At 43.7% G+C, this 14303-nt stretch overlaps 1 long non-coding RNA gene across 1 annotated transcript in view; it reads right to left on the bottom strand.

Moving 5' to 3' along the window:
• The window catches only part of LOC108445669, a 20991-nt gene extending 12465 nt beyond the window's left edge, over positions 1 to 8526 (bottom strand). Inside the window, exon 1 of the long non-coding RNA XR_001860620.1 lies at positions 8515 to 8526. This is a non-coding gene — a long non-coding RNA (uncharacterized LOC108445669). The remainder of the gene's footprint in view (positions 1 to 8514) is intronic.
• Positions 8527 to 14303: the final 5777 nt, after the last annotated feature.

Genomic DNA, 14303 nt, shown 5'->3' with positions numbered 1-14303 from the left:
AAATGGTGCATGTGAAACTCTTGCACATGTTTGTGCACTGTGTCTGGCAGACTTGGGCTGCTCCTGTTGTGACGAGGAGTTGGGAGGCTGCACAGGGCTGTGATCATGACCTGTCGACCTGGTGGTGTTCAGTGGTTGGAGCTACATATGCTTATGAAACCTGGGTCCACATTTAAAAATCCTGAAATGGAAAATATTATTCAATGCCAACAGTAAAAGCGAGGCAAATGGAAGAAAGGAGTTGTTGCCTTTTAGAAAACAATTTCTGTTCTTCATTTGTTAGCTTATCTTTGACCTGCCATTTGAATTTTAATGCATTAATTGTGCTGTGTATATTGTTGGAGACTTCTGAAAATGTCAGTGAAATTAAATTAGGATTTGAAGAGAACATAAAGGCTAATTTAATTTAAAGTCATATCATCTTCAAACTGAAGTCCTGTGTCCTGGTTATATCCTGTTACTATTTATTGCTTATACTGTCAAGGCGCCTTGGAGCCCAAATCCTCCCTATGTGAAGGACTTTGGGAAAATGGTCCTCTTTGCCTCTTTCTCCTCATCTCTTCCTCCAAGGACCTCTGCTTTTCTTTTGCCTATGCATGATTTGTGGGCAAGACAGATATCTCATCAGCTGGAGGCAGGATTAATCCAGTGAGGAAAGAGCTGCAGGAATGTATCCCACAACAAAGAGGCTGAAAGATTTGGGGGTTTTCAGCCTGGAGAAGAAAAGGCTCTGGGGAGACTGCATAGCATCTTCCTGTATCTATGGGGGTGTTCTACAAGGAAGCTGGAGAAGGACTTTTTACACGGGCATGTAGTGACAGGACACATGGAATGGCTTTAAACTCAAAGGGGCTAAGTTTAGATATTAGGAAGGAATCCTTCACTGTGAGTTTGGTGAGGCACTGGAACAGGTTGCCCAGAGAAGCTGTGGGTGCTCCATCCCTTGAAATGTCCAAATCATGCTGGATGGGGTTCTGAGAAACCTGGTCAGGTGGAAGGTTCCCTGCCCATGGCAAGAGAGTTGGAACTAGATAATCTTTAAGATTCCCTTCCAAACCAGATTATTCAGCGAGTCTATGATAAATGTCCTAAGCCTGGTCGTGGCATGTCCTCCTGGACAGCTCTAGTACAAATTGCCTGGGGTGGCCCCTTCCCAGGAGTGGTGGCGCACATCAGCTTGGGCAGCATGCTACAGTGAGCCACCTCCACTTATCTGCACAGCACCCTTCAGCCATGTGGTGACATTTGCATCTTCATCTATCACTCAGTAAATGAAAATACAAGCATTTGTTTTGCTGCAACACTTGTCTTCCATGAATGTCTTGACATTTACATACCACCAAGAGACACTACATTATGCCAGGATTTTATTCTTGTGGCATTATCTACACTAATTAAAGCTGTCACTACATGGCTGAAGCAGGTAAGAAAGTCATGAAGTTGCTTGAATTTCTGACTCTATTGCTGTTGCAACAAAGGAGGCAGCTGATGCCATTGGGATGGGCACTACATCCCTACAGTCTGTCTTGGCTCCTGCACAATGCCTTGGCACACAGCAAAGTGCTCCAGCCCAAAGTGTTCAGAGCAAACCTGTGTCCTCAGCTCTGGCTGACACCAAGGCTCCAGCACTGGAAGGGGCACTATTCCTGAGAACATATGCATCTCTTTCATTGATCAGCTACTATAAATCAAAAGAATCATGCTTTCTGGAAAGCTAGGAAATACCAGGCTTCAATCATGCTGAGCAACACGAAAAGCACTTGCCACACAGATGAGTGCAGGCAGTGTCCATGAGTATACAAGCCTTTTTTTTCCTGCCCTATCTCCCTCTTCTGGAGTGCAGCCTGGGCAGGCAGTGGGGCAGGTAATAGATGAGGCAGCTCTGGGGTGATAGCCCAGGCTCTTGTGTGATTCAAGTGTCTCAGCACCTCCTGCAGACAGCCCAAATGTCATCTGGAGCCATTTGCTCACCTCCATCTTCTGCCAGGAACTCTTAAGCTGTCTGCTCTCTTGTAACCTCCATGAGATGTACCAGGACAGGCCAATAAGGCCATGTGCAGGATGTAAACTGTGTGGTTTGCCACAAGAGAGATGTAGCATCCCATTATCATGTTTTTGCTCATGGATGAAAATGTAACAGTTTGGTAAAAATGTACTACAGATGAGGAAGAGAAATAATCTCCTACAGCTTTTACAAGCTTTATCAGACTGCAGGGGAAAGACATTTTTCTTCCTCTATGCAAATGGAAGCAGTTTGTCTAGCATTTACAGAAGAAACTTTGTCCTGGCTTTGACTGGGATAATTTCTTTGTAGTTGGTACAGTGCAGTGTTGTGCATTCAGTATGAGAATCCTGTTGGAGGTGCACTGGTGTTTTGATTGTTGCTAATTAGTGCTTACCCCGTGTCAAGGACATTTCAGTGTCCTGTGCTCTGCCAGTCAGCAGGTGCACAAAGGCTGGGGGAGAATGGCTAGGAGAGCTGACCTGACCTGGCCAAGGGATATTCCATACACAGATCGACATGGCCAGGACATAAACTGGGGGAATTACCTGAAAAGGGGTCAGTTGGATACTGGGGACAGGGTTTGGCATTGGTCAGTGGGTGGTGAGCAATTTATTGTACATCACTTGTTTTCTTCTTGAGTTTTATCTCGTTGTATTATTATTGTTATATTTTGTTCTTTTTTAGTTATCTCATCTTACACGTTTTACTTTTGATTCTCCTTCCCATTCCAGCAGGGTGGGGCTGGGTTGTGGAGGGTAAGCGAGTGGCTGTGTGGTGCTTAGTTGCCAGGTGGGCTTAACCTGGCAGGTTCTTACACAGGCACGTATTATCTGTCTACATATAACACATTTCTTGGACACACAGAGATGTTCTAAGACTCACCATGATTTCAGCACAGTGAGAGAAAGAGAGGGTGGAGTGTTCAGCAGCTGATTAATCCTTCTTGCTAGAGTAGGTTTGTATTAGTGATGTGCCCCTCACCTCTGCAGGGCTCCAATTTGAACAAGGAGGCAAATGCCTCAAGGGTGGTGCCCTTCTGGGTCCTCTCTTCCCAGGCCCTGGTGAGTGGTTCCATGTCTCAGCTACAGCTTCATGTCCAGTTAGTTCAGCCACTGGCTTCTTGGAGGAGACTGTTATTAAAATCACAAGCTTTTTTTCTGCTATTCTTTCTTGGAAATGAAGTGTTTGGCATATGGACTGCTTCTGGTTTAATGGCAGGCCCCTTCCCCAGTGCGGGGTCAGATTTCGCAGTTAATTTTTAGCTGCCGTACAACTTCTGACATGTCAAAGGAAAAACCTAAGTGTCTTAAAATCACAACTTGGATAAAGAAAAGAACCCGGGGGTTGCTTTTTTTCAAAAAAGCTTGAAAAGAGACTTGATTGGATATGAAAGCAAGTGGGTCTAATGGTGTATGTCATTGGAAAACAAATTCACTAATAACCTGTGGAGCAGTGCTCCTCGGCACAGCCAGTGTTCTTCCTCCTGCCACAGCTCCTGCACTCCCTGCCTGTGCTGTGGCTGGAGGCGCCTCTTGAGATCCATGCTGGCAAAGACCAGAAGACATGCAAAGAGCTGTTCCAGCTGGAGGCTGGCTGGATGCCGGGCAGGTTTCATATTGTGGAGTGTAAAGTGAATTATCCTTATCTTTAGTAGAAGACTTGTTCATTTCTGTGTCTCGTGGGGAAACACGTATTTGGGAAATTAATGACTGTCTCCAGCTAAAACCTCTAAGGCACCTTCCCATTTTAATTGTTTCTGCTGAAGTCCCCTGACTTTGTAGTCTCTCTATTCTCTCTTGTTAGCAGAACTGGTAATTGTATTTTAAAATAATTACAACATTTCCTCTGATGGGCTTAGCTCCTTTAGCCAGGTCAAACAAAGGTGAGAGGAGATATAATATCTCTTAATAAATATGTTGGGTAGTAAATGCTGAGGAGAGGAAAAAAAGCTTTTTGAGCTGAAACATAATATTAGCTCAGGATCAAATGACTATGTGTTGGTTATGGATAAATTTATACTTTCATATAGAAGACAATTTCTGGGTATCTGAAGAGGCAAGTTGAGAAGAGGTCCTTTGGTCATGGAAGTGGAGGGCTTGGACTTGTTTTAAGATGGAGCATCATGGCCCCATGTGAAGAGCAGAACAGGTAAAGGGAGGAATTCTTGGAGAAAAGGGATGAGGTTTGTGCCTCAGGTAACACAGTTTTTGTACTGTCATTACTTGTGGTCGAGCTCTCTGGGGTTCTGGGAAGGACATTTCTCTTTGACTTCACCCAAGACAGTGACCAGTGAACCAGGGCAGTGGTAACATGCACTGCTACTTCTGGGGCATCCAAAGGAGTCTCAGTGCATGTTCCTTGTCTTGCTCTGCTTAAACCTCTGTGATGGTTTAAACACCAGCAGGAAGTAGCAAAAGCTGCAATAGCACATCAATTTGCAGTTACTGGAGAGCCCATGATGTCCCCAGTCTCTCCTGTTCTCTTCCTGTGGGTGAATCTTGTTTTATCATCATAGGCTCTGAGTTTGCTGCAGAGGTGGATGCTCTGTGGCCTGAGAATGTCTTGGCAGATGGGTGGATGTCCTGGGGTCCCTCTAAATGTGACGCTGCCTGGCAGTCTGTCATCATGACAGTGCCCCTATCTTGGCAATCCTATCTATGCTGAGTACCACTGCCCATTGCCCTGCTAATACCTCTGAAAAGCAGGAGATGATACTTTATAAGTTTTTTATCCCAGGCTGAATTTCCACAAAATTATCATCACTAAAATTACCCTCCTATATCCATCTGCTGTGCGCTTTTTTCCAGCCTTCGTATATGAAACCAAAAAGTTCTTTAAGTGAAGTTTTTTTCTTAGAATAAACCTTCTCTTCAAACATGCTAACTCTTATCAATTGGGCCTGTGATAGCTCGAAATAGAACATCCACCAAGTGGGAATTGTTTGCAAAAAAGCTGCTTGTTTAACTGTCTCTCTGACCTTCAGTGGTGTGTTGTCTTTGCCTGGGACAGAATTCTGGGGTTGAGACTTCTCCCACAGTAAATCATGGGACCTGCTGTAGCATTAACTGTGGAAACTCAGTCCTTGGGAACAGAAAAACAAGTTTTAGCTATCTTCTTCTGTTATATTCTTCAAGGGTAGGCAAATGTCACTGAAGAAACAATTTTGCTAAAAAAGAAATTTGGTAATTTTGGCAGGATGGTATGTATACAAAATGAAACAATACCGAATTTTTTGAGAATTAAGGGTTTCTGGGAGAAAGTGATGCAGCATTGTCTAAGAGTATGGTCTGTCCTAAAAAACATTTTTGTATTCTTCTGCACTAACTGTTTGAATCTCTTCTGAAAACTTCATAAATAACCCACTACAGACTGAGAGTCAAATCTCAACAGGGGTGCAGCACCTACAACTTCCAGGACCATGAAGGAAGGTAAATGAGGCAGCATGTCCATTTTTCTGCGACTCATGCTGCTGCTGCATATGCTTTGCTTGCTCTGCATGGAAAGCAGACACAGGCAAGCTGTGAAGCTTCCCATGTGGCATCAACAGCATGCAACCCTGCTGTTTTTTTGCTTTTTGTTTGTTTTTTTGTTTTTTGGGGTTTTTTGTGCATGGTAGGAGGATGAAAAAAAAGTTTGACTGTGAGGAAAAATATTGTGAAAGCATTGATTCAGTATCTGAATCTCACATCAGTCAATAGGTCTTCAGCTCCTCACTGCCTAGCTCTTTCCTCCTCTGTTGCAGCAGGGTACTCTAGTGACCAGTTTTGGTGAATAGAAAATGAAAGACCAAACTAATTCATCTGTCAGGGAGATTTCTTTTGGAAATGCCAACAGGGTCAGACAGAAAGTGAGAGCAATGGCCCAGCAAGGAGACAAGTCTCTGGGCAATTCCAAAGCCCAGAACTGAACAGACATGTCTGTGTATGTGCAGGCAGGTAGATACGGTGTGTCAGTGGCAGCAACTGTCCTTTTTCAGAGTAATATTTCCTTTTTATCTTTCAGTAGGGATTTTTTGTTTGTTAGTTTGAAAAATACAGCTTGGAAATACATGTATTTACTTTACATTACAATCTTGGTTTTAAACATTTTACCATGGGTGATCTATTAAAATTATCATGGCTAACTTAATAAAGAAATCCAATAGGTCAATAAATGTTCATAATTGTCAATAATTGTTCATAATAGGTCAATAATTGTTCATGGCTAATAATTACCTATAATCATAGATGCACATAGGACCATCTCTAATGGTAGCCATGGGAGCCTGGCACATTGTTTAGGGATCCTTTACAAAGAGTCTGCATAGAAATTGTGACCAAGGATTATGAAAAGCTGCCCATTTCACAACCTGCCACCTCCCTAAATGAGAAGCATGTGGGTCTGTAATGTCAGCATCTTCTGCAGGGGTGTACCTTCACTTTCACGTGTGCGTGGGACTCTTGTGTCTTGAAACAGCAGAAGTTGCTGTGCTAGGTGAGGTTTTCTGGACAGCTTTGTCGTTGTCCATAAGCAAAATCAAACCAGTCTGAATTGTTAGGAATATTTTTGTCACTCTTCCCAGTCTGCAGGAAGCCTGCATGTTCATTCCCTGCAAGAGGAATAATTGCCTTGTCCTTTGAGGACATCCTTTCATTACACAGGAGCTAGGGTAGGTATGCTAGTAACCCTCAAGATGTAATTCCCTCTTTCTACTCAGAATGTGCAGCAGTCATGCTGGTGGTGAAGAACACGATCAGTGCCATCACTCAAAGTGAAAAATGAAGGCTTCTCTGGACTATCCAGGCATGAATGCACCCAAGGTTACTTGTTTATTCTTCAAAATCGTGCAGTGTTCATGGATGTTTAGTCTCTCACTAGTCATGCATGAATGTGTGTACTCTCTGCTGATGACGATTTTAAACCCTAGAGACCATGGCTGAGCAACAGCTTTCTCACTTGTTATAAAGACCCAGGTTTTGCTGGTCCCATTGAACACCCCAACTCTTTGTGGACACCAATGCAGCAAAATCCACATAGTGCCCAGTACTGCGCCAAAGCAGGCTGTGGGAATGGTGCTGTGAAACACCAGCAGGCTCCTCCAGTGATGTGGTTGCAAGGATATTTCAAAAAGCCCTTGAGTCTACAGAGTTGGACTGCTTTATACAAGAAACAGTGGGCTTGTAATTCATTCTTTTATATTATTAATGACATTAAACAATCTTTTCCCAGATGATCTGAGCAGAGATTGTTTTTTCTTTTACCACATTTAGATTTACATCAAAGAATAAACTTTAGAAGGCACTACATAAAGCAATTCACAACGTGCCCCTGCAGAGGCTCTAATGCATAGTATCAATGTCTCCCTTCTGTGTACGCATTTCTAATCAGGATTGTACAGATTTTATACAGGCTTTTACAGAACCCCCATCAGTGTAGTATCTAAAGGGTTTCCATGGTGCTTCAGTCAGGTATGGGTCATTCTGTAGTATGCCTTCAGAGAGAAAAATGTAGTTGTGTAGAAGAGCATTTTACTTTGTTTAGATTTGAACCATTTTGAGTTTTGGGTTCTATTAATGGCTACAGTTCTGGTGGCCTTAATAAAAAGCTGTGAAACTGGGGCTGAGTTGCATGTGATGACGGGAATGAACCTCTTGCAGAGACAGCAAGGATTAAAACACTGTTCATTGATGCCACCCAGCATCAGCACCATGAAAAACAAAGCAAACTTCCGACTGAACTTTGTCTGCCTGCAGATGCGCAAATAGAAGTCAAGCCTTCCTGAACTATCAAATACAGTCTCCCACTATCCCTGTCTGTCACTTCTTGTTTTTCTATTCACATGTCTACCAAGCCCACTTCTGCGTGTCATCTTGCCTGCTGTCCAGGCTGAGGCACTGCTCCCTCCCAGAGGCTCTGCTGGCTTACTACTGTCCACTCCCATCCTGACACTATTATTGGCAGTTTGCACCTTTTGCTGTAGTGCCAAACACACTTCTTAGCCTAAAAAGTTCCTCTTTCTGTTGTTTAGTTTATCCATACTTTATTTCCAGAGAAAAATTCCACTGCTCTTTGCCAATGGCTAACTGCTCCTGATGCCTTAGGTTTTAACTTTTATATTTTTCAAATCCTGTAGTGCTTAGTGTGTAACTCTGAAGTTTCTTGTAGCCTCTTAATTTCTGCTCTCTCATGCTAGGCAGAGATAACAAAGCCTCTCCGGGCCTGCTCTTCAAGGACACCCAGACTGTCCTAGGCCCAAAACATGTAAATCAAAAGCCTCTGAAAGGGGGAGCAAGCTTGGGGAAACTACATCATTAACTGAAGCTTTAATTGGAGAATTAACCCTGAGAAGCAAATGAACCAAACCTATAAAAATGTGAAGAACTTGTGACCTGTCGTCCATCCTGGGGTCCATCTTGGCAGTAGCCTCTGGCTTCCCACGGTGTACCTTTGAAGGCCCTTCAAATAAATACCTGCCTTTATTCCCTTATTCTTGTCCAGTCTCTGTTTTAGGTGGCCACTTCAGGCATCACTCCAGGATGTTTCATGCCATCACAGGGACCAGCCACGCATTTTGTTGTGTGCCTACTCTAATCCACATTAATTTGTACTGCAGACAAATGCCTTTTTTGTAAGCCATTACATTTAAATTCAGATTATGTTAGCAACAGATTTTTCTATTTTGTTATAGTGTTGTTTAAAGTTAGCCCCTGGATGAGGTAAGGCCATAACCCGATGGATGTGAGCTCTGACCACACTTCCAAGCGTGGTCACACTCACCCTCTCTCCACCCTTAGGAGTATTTCATTACCCTTTACAAAGTGGTGCCCCAGGAGAGCCCATAGCTGATGATTTGGGCACTCAGGCAGGTGCTGTGTGCTCACACCCTTCTAGGTGAGGTTTCCTAATGTTAGGGGGATCTGGGCCCTTGGGGTCCACAAGGTCTTTATAGCTGACAGCAGGGACAGAGAGTGCTGATGACCAAATGTGGCAGGTGAGGAGGGAATCACAGGGTTTAAACTGGTGACTGCATCCTGGAATGACAACTGGGAAGTTTTAGGGCTCCAGTGATGCAGTATGCCTTGAGCCATTTCTGGGGCTCCTGGACAACAGGCCAGCCCTAGTGACTACGGCACCATCACCCACCACTTCTGCAGGGTGCAAGAAGCTCAATCTGTGGCTTCCTGACATGGAATGGACAATCTCTGGTTAAAAGGCATGGATGTCAGGGTAAGGATTTTTGTTGCACCATTGCCATCAGGAGGGGGAATATCACTGAAATAGGATGAGCAAGTGGTTTGATGTTACCTGGAATATTTTTGTAGAAACCATGGAAACAGACTTTCTCAAAATTAACAGCAGCTTTGCTGTCTGGGAGCTCATTCTGCACCTGCTTAAGCTGTTACTGGTTGCTAATCCCTTTCCTGTGGTAAGGTTGCCTGAGCAGGTGAAGCCAAGCTTCTGAGTACTTGTCTGTTTGGTAATTCCACCACAGTGGCTTCAGAGTAACAGCAATTTTGTCAGTGAAATCTCTGTGTATACTATGAGCGTGTTTGTAATTTCCAACCAGATAATTTTAATTTATTAATGTATAAAAGCTCTCACAGTTTGCTGTTTGTCCTGCATTGTTCTCATACATGGACAAATCGCTCTTCAGTGCTGTGTCAGAAACAATTATTTATGGCCTGGTGAAGGTCTCATTTTTCATTATATTTTATAATTCTGCTTCTTAGTAATTGCAAACTGGAACTGTTTATTTACTCAAACCACAGGGGCTCTGCAGTATTGCTAGGTACTCTGCATGGCAATGTGAAAGGCAAAGAAGAGAGTTCCTCTTTGAGTGCGCTCATTTTCCCCATGCACAGGGCTGCCAGCATTACAGATGCGTGGCGGAACCCACACTTCACTTATTCTGCCAACCTGTGTATTAGTGCTATTTAATATTCACTGTGAGGAGGGTATTTTGGAGGACTTCTAGGGATCAGTTTCATCTCAGAGCTGTTTTATTTTTTTTGATGGGGTTGGTAAATATCATCTTATCAGAAGCTCTTTCAAGAGCTTCTCTTGTTGTACCCCGGGGCTGCTTTGTACCTTGTGGGCTGTGGCAGAGCATATGCTGCTGTGTGGTGCAGCCAGGCAGATGTGTGGGGGGTGGTGGGAAGTGCTGTGACAGTTCCTGTGCTTGTCACCCAGCTTGCACAGCAGGACCAAGTGCAAGGGGAAGGCACCGGGTAAGAGGCTATGATGCTTCCTCCCTACTTTGCTGCAACTTCCCAGAAAGCTGGTCTGCTCTGCTAGCCTGAGGGTGATTAACAGTAATTGTCATAATATGACACTTTTTCCAGAGATTTCTGAACCATACTATCATAATCAAATGGAGGAATAATTAATTAAATAAAAAAATCCAAGCATTGAAGGCCTATGCTTCTTGAGGAATTTTTTTATTAACATGAATCACTGAACACTGTTATTAAAATAAAAACCATTGTCCTAGTTGCTGCAAACAGAGCCAATGTTTTATGGTGGAAGTTCTTTTAGCTGCAGCTGCGCAGAGCCTGATGCTTTTTATTGAGTCACAGAGAGAAAGAATTTTAACAATACATTGGAGCAAAAGGAAAATCTCATAATTTTGTAGCTTGATATGGTGATCCATCTGTAATTCAATATCATTCATATATCAGATGGTAATAAAATCACTGTGAGACAAGGTACAAATCTGATGGTTATTTTTTTAAACTGAATGGAGGCCTTTTCAGCCTTTTTTAAGGGGCTCTCCCTGCTAAGAGTACAGAAATTGCTTTTACTTGATCCAATTTCACATTACTACAAAAGTAAATTTCATGCTACATTTCATTTTCAGATGTAGGATATAAAATCATGAGCTACAAAAGAAAGTTGCGTACTGCTCCTATCCCTTGTCTCATAATAAAACAAAACAAACAAACAAAAAAGCATGGAGAGAAACAGAGAGGTTCCTAAGGAAAAAAGCCCCACCACACAGGGGCAAAATCAGGATCCTGTGTACCTTGCTATATAATATGTTATGGCTTTATTTATTTAAGGGGCAGTGATTTGCACAGTGGAAGGTCAGGAGTTCACGTGCCCTACCTGCCTCGGTTCCTGCCTGTGGTTCTCACTGAATGCATGATCTGTCATTCATTCCTCTGGTCAGCTGACTAATCAATAGAAATGCTGGAAGACACCTTTAATTACTTAGTCTGACCCACATGCCACATGCTATAAAGCTTCACCCTCACTCATTGATCTCTGTATGACTTATCTTCCAGAAAAATACCCAGGCTTGATTTAGAGAGACCAAGTGACAGCTGAACGTCAGTGTCTCTTGGTGCTTTGTTCCAGCTGTCAGCATCCTCACCTGCCAGGCTTGGTGTCTTCATCTCTCTAAGGTGGAGATGTCTGCCATCTATTCTTGTTACTCTTGTTATTCTTGTTACTTGTCTGCGACAGAGAAGGCTTGTCTTTAATGGTGGTTGTATTTCAGCAGGTGGCAAAAGGAGTCATTCACCTTCTGTGCTCTATAGTTCTACAAAGCCCTACATTGTTTTATCTAACCCAAAAATACATAGCCATTTTTAAATTATATAATTAATATATTATGCTAAGACAGTCTAGCCGTGATCAGAAGTTTGCCCCTTATTTTTGGCTGAAGATTAAACCTCAGAAGCATATCTATGACCTAGTAAATGACAAATCAGGTAATTGACCTTTTATTTGAAAGTCTTGAGACAGTACTTTGCAGGAAAAACATCACCTGAGAATTTTCAAAAAATGCAGAAGAAAATTCACTACCAGAGAGATTATCATGTTGATACACTGACGAAATACCACAGAACCTGACCATGTCAGATCAAACCTAGCTGCATTTCTTCATGTATCGTTTTTTCATGGCCTGGTTTTTGTAGCAGTGGCAGCTACAGGGGTGGTTTCTGTGAGAAGCTGCTAGAAGCTTCTACCGTGTCTGGCAGAACCAGTCCCTGGTGGCTCCAAAGATGGATGTGCTGCTGGCCAAGGCTGGGCTGATTGGAAACAGTGGTAACTCCTCTGTGAGAATGTTTTTAAAAAGAAATCAAAAGTTGTACAGTTTTAATTCTGGCCAGAGCAGAGCGGGGTGAGAACACACGAGGGGAACAGTCCTGCAGACACCAAGGAGGTGGAGGAGGAGCTGCACCATGGGCCAGTTCCTCTGCAGCCCCTGGTGCAGCCCATGGTGAGGCAGCTGTGCCCCTGCAGCCCAGGGAGGTCCAGTGTCCTGGGGTTACAGATATCCATCTGCAGCCCCTGGAGAAGCCCCACACTGGAGCAGGTGGGTGCCTGAGAGGAGGTTGTGATCCTGTGGGAGACCTGTGGGAAGAGGGCCCAGCTCCCAGGCTGGAGCAGCCTGTCCTTGAAGGACTGCACCCGTGGAACAGTGACCCACTGCTGCAGCAGTGTGAGGAGGACTGGTGCCCATGGGATGGACTCACATTGCAGCATTTGCAGGGAGCTATTGCTCGTGGGATGGAGCCATGCTGGAGAAATTCATGGAGAACTGTCTCCAGTGGGAGGGACCCACAGTGCAGCAGGGGAATGACTCCTCTCCCTCACTGGTGAGAGAAGCCCTGGGTGATGAACTGACCACAACCCTCATTCCCTGTCTCATTGCACTGCTGGAGTAGGAGGTAGAGCTGGGAAGGAGGGAACAGGGTGGGAAAGCTGTTTCTAAGGGCTTATGTTACTTCTCATTATCCTGCTCTGATCTGGTTAGTAATAAAATCACTTCATATCTAAATTGAGCCTGTTTTGCCTGTGATGGTATTTGGTGAGTGATCTCTCCTAGTCCATATCTCAAACCATGAACCCTTCATTAAATTTCCTCTCCCCTGTCCAGCTGTGGAGAGGAGTGGGAGAGTGACTTTGGTGGAGGCCTGGCATCTGCCCAGGTTAATCCACTACACTTCAATGGCCCCACAATTCTTCATTGTTCTGTGATAAGTATATAAAAAGTAGGAGGCAAAAACCACTGGAGATCACCATCCCTGAAGAAAACTCATTCTGACTCAAAGTAAGCACAGCTGAAAACTCTTGATGTCTTTCTGTGTTGCCATTGCAACAGTTATATAAATAATTTCTCAGGCACAACTCTATCAAGAAAATCCTAACTACTCTAACAGCTCTGTGTGGCACACAGGTGATTAGTCCTGCCTGACAGTTATGCTTTCAGGGTTCTCTTCTTCTTTCTAAGGCAAAATTATAGTGATTTTTGCTTAGAGGTAACAAACTCAAGAAATGGCCATACTGAAACTTAGATCTGCCCTCTCCCAACAGAAATGCAGAAGGCTGTTCATGGTCTGCTAAATCTCTGTCCATAGCATGGGAGATCAAGAGTACCTACACCTCCATGGAAAGCTGTGCCTGACCCACCATCTGCAAACCTCTAATACCAAGGTGTGTTGTAGACTTTATGTGAGGACTTGAAGATCTCCATGCACAGAGAGCAAACTTTCCAGGTGCTGGTTAGACAGACACTTCTGGCTATGTAGGTCTGTGGTGGCCGGTCTGTATGTTACTGAGTCACCGAGGCTCTATTTTCCCCACTTTGTTCCCTTCCCTCCCACTGTGCATCCTCAGGGATGTGAAGCAAGACATTTATGTCACACTTCCGTAGAGATGACAAATAGGTTTCCTTCCCTTCCTTTTGGCAGGAACCCCAGAGCCTGGAAATTCTAAACCTATGAGATGGTACGCAGTTGATGGAGCTGTTACCCAGACAAGACATACATAAGCATTAATAGTTTTGTACCAGTATTAGGAAGCACTTAAGGATCCAAACTCATCTTTTAGTCTCACGAGCATTTTGAGCACTTCAAAGCAGGCTACCAAAGTAAGTATAGCATTGTGTTCACACTTTGGTCAGGAAATTTTCAGGTAGTCCAGAAATTTTCTTCTTATCTTGTTTTTCCAGCAAAGAAACATGTCTATGGATCCTTATTCCTGTCATGTCTAGTATATGTTCTCACAACTGCTTTTTCCTCTGTCTTACTATGAGTGCTGTGAGAAGCCTCATGTGTGATTGTACAACATGCAGCTAACGTGTCTCAAAAACAATGATGGCCAATGTGAGCATTTCAATTTCATACCAGATTTCCAAAATCCTCATCTTCATTGACAAAGTCACTGCCAGAATAATGACAAGCTTTCTGCTTGAGGGACTTCTCCATCATCCAGAAAATTCCATGCTCCAGGGAAGATAATACTTCTGGGACAGGTCCTTGAGATGCACAGGGAATCTTCAGTTGAGTATCCCTGTAAAAGAGGGAAGAGC

Source organism: Corvus brachyrhynchos, unplaced genomic scaffold, assembly GCF_000691975.1.
Source record: "Corvus brachyrhynchos isolate BGI_N302 unplaced genomic scaffold, ASM69197v1 scaffold42, whole genome shotgun sequence".
NCBI classification, from domain to species: domain Eukaryota; kingdom Metazoa; phylum Chordata; class Aves; order Passeriformes; family Corvidae; genus Corvus; species Corvus brachyrhynchos.
The sequence above is the reverse complement of the archived record's forward strand: the minus strand, read 5'-3'. Positions and strand labels throughout refer to the sequence as shown.